The sequence below is a fragment of the Beta vulgaris genome, chromosome 7 (genome assembly GCF_026745355.1).
Source record: "Beta vulgaris subsp. vulgaris cultivar EL10 chromosome 7, EL10.2, whole genome shotgun sequence".
Taxonomy (NCBI): Eukaryota; Viridiplantae; Streptophyta; class Magnoliopsida; order Caryophyllales; family Amaranthaceae; genus Beta; species Beta vulgaris.
Window position 1 is genome coordinate 12,258,236 of NC_079208.1, and position 8,617 is coordinate 12,266,852.

General features: G+C 41.3%; 1 non-coding gene across 1 annotated transcript; it reads right to left on the reverse strand.

Annotated features, from left to right (window-relative positions):
* Positions 1–2,177: 2,177 nt before the first annotated feature.
* Positions 2,178–2,283, reverse strand: LOC125492086 (small nucleolar RNA R71). Its single transcript, XR_007268533.2, has one exon. It is a non-coding gene; the product is annotated as a small nucleolar RNA R71 (small nucleolar RNA).
* Positions 2,284–8,617: the final 6,334 nt, after the last annotated feature.

Here is an 8,617-nt window from a genome sequence, read left to right on the forward strand (position 1 = left end):
TTCCCTTACCCCAAAAACCAAAATACAATTGATCAAAATAAGCTTAGTGGAATTAGAGTAAGAAAGCAAAGAACAAATGGCTATTATGAGAGAATGAAGGCACCACTTAATTAGTTAAACTCACTTAATTACTTAGTCAGACACACTTTGGAACTCATTTAGACTTCAATATTTATAGTGACAATCATGAAGAACGTGGGAGTAAAGCTCGATTACATGTTAAGTCCATTAACCCATGATGTTCCTTCCCCTAAGGAGCACGTTTCTCATCATGTCCCATGATCCCATGATCTCATTTTGAACGTGGATATATTTAAGCCACAACTCCTAAAGATTAGGAGTTTCTTGAGTTTTATCCGAAAATCAGTTAGACATAAAAACAGATTTTATTATTAAAACTGAATTTTTAATCTTTAATAAAATATTATCTTTTAAACAAACTCTTTGAAAAACCGGATAATTATTTTCTTATATTTTCCGAAAAACAAAATCTTTTGCTTAAACAGATTTTCTATTAAAACTGATTTTAAATTAGATAAAACTAATTTCCTATAATTTAAGCATGACTTACTCAATTGCATAATTGTACCGTTTATATTTTTGCACGCCTAAGTCTAGTTCCTTTTATAAACCAAGTTCCTTTAACAGATTCGTTTAGTGCCACTTAGTTTGTTCCTTACAAAGGAACAAACTCTCATTCTCAAATAAAACTCCCAATGTTCATTACCATCCTTACTTTGTTCCTTTACACTGGAACTAAGAAATAAAACGCCTAGCTTTTATTCTTCTTGATCCAATGCTTGCTCCAGTATCAACTTATAGAAACTTCTTTACTTAGCCTTTGAAATCCTCTCTTGACTTCTTCCTTGACTTTCTTATCTCCCAGTTCCTTTCATTGATACCTTAAACATCATACACTTAAATAACTCATTAGTTTACTACTTAGTTTGCATCTTTGTTTCTTTGTCATCATCAAAACTAGGATTCAACGGATTATCTTGTATTTCAACTGTTTCCTTTGATTGATTCTTCATGCTAGGATTATAAGTTAGGCCTGATTTATATTTCTATTGTTGAAATACTGAATCTACTTCGAGAGGAGAGATACCGTATAGGCTTTCAATTATTAGGCAAAGTGACCGTTGACTATGCGAGAGCGGCTGGGTAATCTTTGAGGGAGGCAATGTTCGAGAGAAATTACATGTGCCATAGACAGTTGACTTACTAGGTAGTTATTATTTATCCCTGATTTCCCGAATTGTATGCATAGTGATCCATGATTCTAGTACTTTATTAATATATTTACACCTTCATATTTAATTATGCTATCTGTTTAGTTTAGTAACACAACCATTCATCTGATTTCGTTAGTGTAATATTAGAGTTCAGATACGATATTATAACTTCTTCCTGTGGATTTGATCCTAACTTCCCTGACTACTAGTTAGTGGACCTTAGGTTATTTTTGATTAGGTGATACGACTTTAGCCTATCAAATTTTGGCGCCGTTGCCGGGGAGACGGTTTATTTTATTTTGTCTGAATTATAGTATTAAACTAATCTCTACTCTGAAGAACACCTGTTCTTTGGAGCATCTCACGTTTGTTTTAGTGTTTTTGGTGTATGAGCAGGAAATTGAAATCCCCAAATCTCATCCCATTCGATCCGGAGATTGAAAAGACCGCTCGTAGACTCAAAAAGAAAACTAAACAAGCTAAGCTGTCTGCAGGGACACCCTCCCAAAAGACACCTTCTCCACCATCTTCCCCACACCAAGAAACCCCCACCTCACCTATTACTTCAACATGGGTGAAATGTTACTCGAACCTTCAGAGACTATGCACAACCATCTCCTGATAAGTGCCTACTGGGGTACGGATGCCCACTATTGCTGCTACAAATTTTGAGATCAAGTCTCATGTTCTGAATATGGTTCAGAACAATCAGTTTGCTGGGTTACCATCTGAAGACCCAAATGAGCACATGCAGAGATTTTTACAGTGTTGTGCTACTCAGAAGCAAGCTGGTGTTACTCCTGATGAGATGAAACTCCTCCTATTTGGTTTCTCTCTGCGCGATAAAGCTTTGTTCTGGTATAATAAGCTGCCTTCCACCATCACCACCTGGCCAGAACTTTCCAAGATTTTTCATCAAGTGGTACCCTACCAGAAAACTGCAGTATGAGACATGTATAGTTACTTTCACCCAAGATCCTGGTGAATCTCTATATGAAGCTTGGGAGCGGTTCAAGGATCTGCAGCGTCTATGTCCTCATCATGGGTTGACCAGTGGTACTTGTGTCAGATTTTCTACACTAGAGTTGATGCAAATACACGACGGGTAATTGATGGAGCATCTGGTGGGTTCTTCATGGATAAAGCAATTGAGGAAGGGTATGAACTTTTGGAGAAGCTAGCATCTAATCAAGCCTCTACCATTCGTTCCTCTTTGAAAAAGGGAGGTAAACATGATGTTGAAGCCATTTCCTACTGTCTGGGCAACTAGTGCTCTAACTCAGAAGATTGATTCCCTGAAGTTAGGTAATGATTCCTCCCACATGAGTGTTAATGCGATGGCTAGTGCTTCTAACTATAATGTGCATATATGTGATGCTTGTGGAATATCGGCAAACTCTCAAGAGTGTCCTGCGTGGGAAATAACTGTGAGGCCGTCAATGCTTTCCAGTCACAACCTAGGAACCAGTTCAACCCATATTCCAACACCTATAATCCTGGGTTAAGACACATCCAAACCTCTCATATAGGAGTACTAATGTGTTGAACCCTCAACCTCAACAACCATATCCGCCTAACAACAGGGTCAACAATACCAACCTCCACAACAAGCTCCACCTGGTTTTCAGAGAAATCAAGCACCTCCACAGCCTGCTCCTCTGCTGACCCACCATGACAGGTTGAAGAATATGATGTTCCAGATGCAGAAGGGTTCAATGCTTTTCAAGCTGACACAAAAGCTCAACTGGAAAATTTGGGCACGCATAACAAGATGTTGGAGACTCAACTAGCTCAGTTGGCTAGTTCTTCTGCTAGTAGGCCACCTGGGGCCTTACCTTCAATCAATGCAACCAAGGGACACTGCCAATGCCATCACTCTTAGGAGTGGAACACATTATGATGGTCCCCCAATGCCTAAGGATGGTCCGGTTGAGCCAGAAAAAAATGCAGACGTCACTGAAACTTCGTCAGCTCCTGAGGCTACCACCAACACAAATGCAGAGAAGCAGACAGTACCTGAAAAAATTCCTCCACCACTCCTGCGATAAAGGTACCATTCCCCACTCGTCTATCAAGGAATAAGCTGGATCACCAACTTGGTAAGTTTATGGAGGTAGTGAAAAATCTTCAGGTAACTGTCCATTTACTGAACTCATTACTCAAGTACCTGCATATGCTAAATTTTTGAAGGAAATTTTGACTAGGAAAAGAGCCTTTAATGCAGTAGAAACTGTTGCCTTTACTGAAGAATGTAGTGCTCTTTTGCAAAATCAATCCCCTCCTAAATTGAAAGATCCGGGGAGTTTCTCCATCCCTTGTAATATTGGCACCATATTTATTGACAAAGCCTTATGTGATTTAGGTGCTAGTGTTAGTGTCATGCCCTGACTGTTTGCAAAAAGCTTGACATGAGAGATTTAAAATGTACCAACATTACTCTTCAAATGGCTGACCGTTCTGTTAAATACCCCTAGGTATCTTAGAGACGTTCCTGTGAGGGTAGGTAAATTTTATATTCCTGTGGATTTTGTTGTGCTTGACATGGAAGAGGATACTCAAATCCCAATCATTTTAGGGAGACCATTCCTTCAAACTGCTGGAGCTGTCATAGATGTTAAAAATGGGAAATGGACTTTGACTGTAGGGGATGACAAGGTAACTTTTAGTTTGACCAATGCTTTGAAAAGTCCCATGCTAGAGGAAGCCTGTTACAAAATAGACGTCATTGATGTACTGGTTAATGATGACATGCCTCAATCCCTTCTGCGGGATCCACTGGAGGCTTTGCTTTGTTTTACCTCTTCCACAGGTGATGATATTATCCGGACTATTGAAGTGGATGCTTGGGAAGCAGCTTTTACATGTGTCGAGCTTGACGGTATTACCACTCATGAGGATGAACGGTTAGTATGTGCTACTCAACCGGTAGAGGTAAAGAAACCTGAACTGAAACCCCTTCCTCTTTCTCTGCGATTATGCTTTTCTAGATGATTCTGAAAATTGCCCTGTGATTGTTAGTGCTGCAGTAAATGATGGGCAAATGTCTCAACTTTTGTCTGTTTTGCGAAAACATAAAAAGGCCATTGGATATCATATTGATGATTTGAAAGGCATAAGCCCTGACTTTTGCATGCATAAAATTCATCTTGAGGATGATCATCGTCCTAGTATACAAGGTCAGCGTCGTTTGAACCCGAATATGCAGGAAGTTGTCAAAAAAGAGATTATCTATCCTATTTCTGATTCTAAGTGGGTGAGTTCAGTTCAAGTGGTTCCTAAAATGGGCGGTACTACTGTAGTTAAAAATGAGAAAAATGAATTAATTGCTACAAGAGTAGTTAATCGGTGGCGTATGTGCATTGATTATATGAAATTAAATGTTGCCACTAAGAAAGACCATTTTCCTCTTCCCTTCATTGATTAGATGTTGGAACGTTTACCTTGTCATTCTCATTTTTGTTATCTAGATGGCTATTCTGGTTTATTCCAAATTCCTATCCACCCAGATGACCAGGAGAAGACCACCTTTACATGTCCTCATGGTACCTTTGCATATCGACGGATGCCCTTTGGCCTATGTAATGCCCCTGCTACCTTCCAACGTTGTATGATGGCCATATTTTATGAGTTTATTGAGTCCATCATGGAAGTATTTATGGATGACTTTAGTGTGTATGGAATTGATTTTGATGCATGTTTGCTGAATCTGGCTAAAGTACTGGAAAGATGTGAGGATGTCCACCTTGTATTGAACTGGGAGAAGTGCCACTTCATGGTTACTGAAGGAGTGGTACTTGGTCATATTATTTCTGAACGAGGCATCCAGGTGGACAAAGCAAAAATTCAAGTGATTGAGCAATTACCCCCTCCTGTGAATAGGGATGGCAATCCAATCCGAATCCGACTCTAGTCCGCTCCGATCCGAAGGAAAAAATCCGAGTTGACTCCGGCAAAAAAGTAATCCGACTCCGACTCCGTTTAAAAAATCCGACTCCGAGTCGGAGGAGGGTCGGAGTCGGATCTCATAAAATAATCCGACATCGAATCCGACTACGACTTTGAGTCAATCAATCCTTTTTTCTTATTTATGTAATGTATTATTTATGTATAATCTGACTTCGACTTTCAGCCAGTTGTATTATATAGGCTTTTCCCACAGAAAAAATGATTAAAAAATTGGAAGAAAAATAAGTCGAATCAGGTTCGGAGTCGGACGTTCGGATTTTAAGTCGGATGTCCGGATTTTAAGTCGGGTCGGATCTCGGAGTCGGATGTTCGGATTTTGGGTCGGGTCGGATTCGAATTTTCAAAGTCGGATCTCGGATTTAAAATCCGACTTTATGTAGGGTCGGAGTCGGATTATGCATAATCCGGTCCAAGTCCGACCCGTTGCCATTCCTACCTGTGAATGTTAAGGGTGTTAGAGGTTTTCTTGGTCATGTGGGATTTTATCGCCGCTTTATCAAGGACTTCTCTAAAATTGCTAAACCACTTACTCAGTTGCTCCTCAAGAATGCCCCGTTCCTGTTTACTGATGAGTGTCTAGTGTCTTTTAACAGGATCAAGCAAGCTCTGATTACTGCTCCCATCATCCCATCTCCAGATTGGACCCTCCCATTTGAGATTATGTGTGATGCCAGTGATTATGCTGTGGGAGCTGTCCTTGGTAAGAGAAAAGACAACATCCTCCATGCCATCTACTATGCTAGCAAGACACTCGATGAAGCTCAAGTTAATTATGCCACCACAGAGAAAGAGCTTTTAGTTGTGGTCTATGCACTGGACAAGTTCAGGACCTATCTGCTTGGGTCTAAAGTCATTGTCTACACCGATCATGCTGCATTGAAGTACCTCCTCGCCAAAAAGGAGGCCAAGCCTCGACTCATTCGGTGGATTTTGCTGCTCCAAGAATTCGACTTGGAGATCAAAGATAAAAAGGGTGCATAAAAAGTAGTGGCTGACCATTTGTCCCGATTGCAGTACGAAGATATGGAAGAAGCTTTACCCATTGATGACTCCTTTCCTGATGATAAGCTCCTGGCAGTCACTTCTGTTACCCCGTAGTATGCGGACTTCGCCAACTTTTGTGTGAGTGGACAAACCTCTCCAGAGCTGAGCTACCAGCAGAGAAAGAAATTTTTACATGATGCCAAACAGTATTTTTGGGATGACCCTTTGCTTTACAAACTCTGTGCTGACACCATCTATAGGCGATGTATCCTAGAGTGGGAGGTGCATGACATTCTGAAGCACTCTCACTCCCTTCCATGTGGAGGCCATGCTGGGCCCTCCAAAACAGTAGAAAAGGTACTTCAATCTGGTTTTTATTGGCCGACTATTTTTCATGATGCTAGTACTTTTGTTAAGTCTTGTGATGCATGCCAAGGAACATGCAATATTTCCCGTAGACATGAGATGCCCCAAACCCCCATCCTGGAAGTTGAACTATTTGATGTGTGGGGTATCGATTTTATGGGTCCTTTTCCCTCTTCCTCAGGCAATAATTTCATACTTGTTGCTGTTGACTATGTATCTAAGTGGGTAGAAGCTATTGCATCACCAACCAATGACTCTAAGGTCGTCATGAAAATGTTTAAAAAGATTATCTTTCCACGGTTTGGGGTACCAAGGGTTGTCATTAGTGATGGTGGATCCCACTTTCACAAAAGAACCTTTGAAGCCCTACTCAAAAAGTATGGTGTCTACCATAGGACTGGCCTAGCATACCACCCTCAGACAAGTGGGCAAGTAGAAGTGTCTAACCGTGAAATAAATTCTATTTTGGAGAAAGTGGTAGCTAAATCGAGAAAAGATTGGAGTGATAAAGTTAGATGACACCTTATGGGCTTATAGAACTGCTTTTAAGACCCCTATTGGTACCACCCCTTATCGACTAGTCTATGGAAAAGCATGCCACCTACCTGTCGAACTGGAGTATAAGGCTTTTTCGGCGGTTAAAGAGTTGAACCTTGATGCTAAATTAGCAGGAGAAAAGCGTTTATTGCAAATCAATGAGCTTGATGAACTTAGATTAAATGCTTATGATAGTTCGCGTCTCTACAAAGAGCGCACTAAGAGATGGCATGATAAGAAAATTCTGAGCAGGGAGTTCAATATTGGTGATAAGGTTTTATTGTACAACTCTAGACTAAAGCTTTTTCCTGGTAAGCTGAAGTCTAGGTGGTCTGGTCCTTTTTCTGTCACTAACACTAACAAGTTTGGTTCTATTGAGGTGATGAATGCAACAGGTGAGAAGTTCAAAGTTAATGGACAACGTCTGAAGTTGTACTATACCGGAATCCCTGTTGGATCTGTGGAGGAGTTATACCTTCAACCCCCATCCCCTTCTGTCTGAGGGATGAAGCATTATGGTCGTGCGAGACCTTTATAAACCAGCGTTAATCGGGAGGCAACCCGATTTCTTTCCTTTTCTTTCGTAGTTTTTTCTAGATTTTTATTTTTTACTTTGCTAATTTTTGTAGTTTGGTGAGAGAGTGAGAGGGTACTGATATTCCTCTTCAGGTTACATGTGTGCAGGAGTGCTTACCAACTGGAGAAGTTCACTCAAAAACACGAGCCATTGCTTACTGAGCATAGCCCGAGGCCATCGGGCGCGCAACGAAAACCAAAAACTGATAAAAAAGACGGGCGCCCGATGGAATCAGGCCTGGACGCCCGATCGGGCGAAGTTCCGTCAACAGGTTTCACGACAAAAACATCAAGGAAGTGCCATACGCCCGATCTTATCGGGCGAGATTGCCCGATCGGGCTCGCAACCAAAATTGGGAAGAAGAAAAAATCGCCCGATCGGGCGTGTACACCCGATCGGGCCCGCAACCAATTCTACTTTGCTGAAAAAACTGACAGACACCTGATGGCATCGGGCGAGTTTGCATCGGGCCAGAACGCCCGATCGGGCTCGGGACCGGCTGGCGAAATTAAAGGGGCTTTCCCCCTTGTTTTCACTCACTTTCTCTCACACTTTCTCTCTCCTCTAAACCCTAACCCCCAAATTCTCTCATCTTCTTCTCCAAACTCTCCTTCCACCATTGAAGACCCCCACTTACATCTTCAAATTCTCCCAAATTTTTTTTCTCACATCACTTTCTACTCATCTGTCACTCCACTTTCTTCCCTTTTCTCCCACTCTATCTCTCTCCTCCATCTTCTTCTTCATCTTTTCTACTATTAAAGTGAGATTTGAGTGATACAAGTTCTCCCCTCTCTTCCCCCATTAGAGAGTGAGTTGAAGCTTCAAAATTTTGCACATCCTAGCATCATGTTCACAAGGTGAAGAAAATCTACAACGGGCTCACAACCACCACCACCACCGGAAATTCCCCGAGATGAGACCTTCCCGGACGTCATCTTCTCCACGGAGG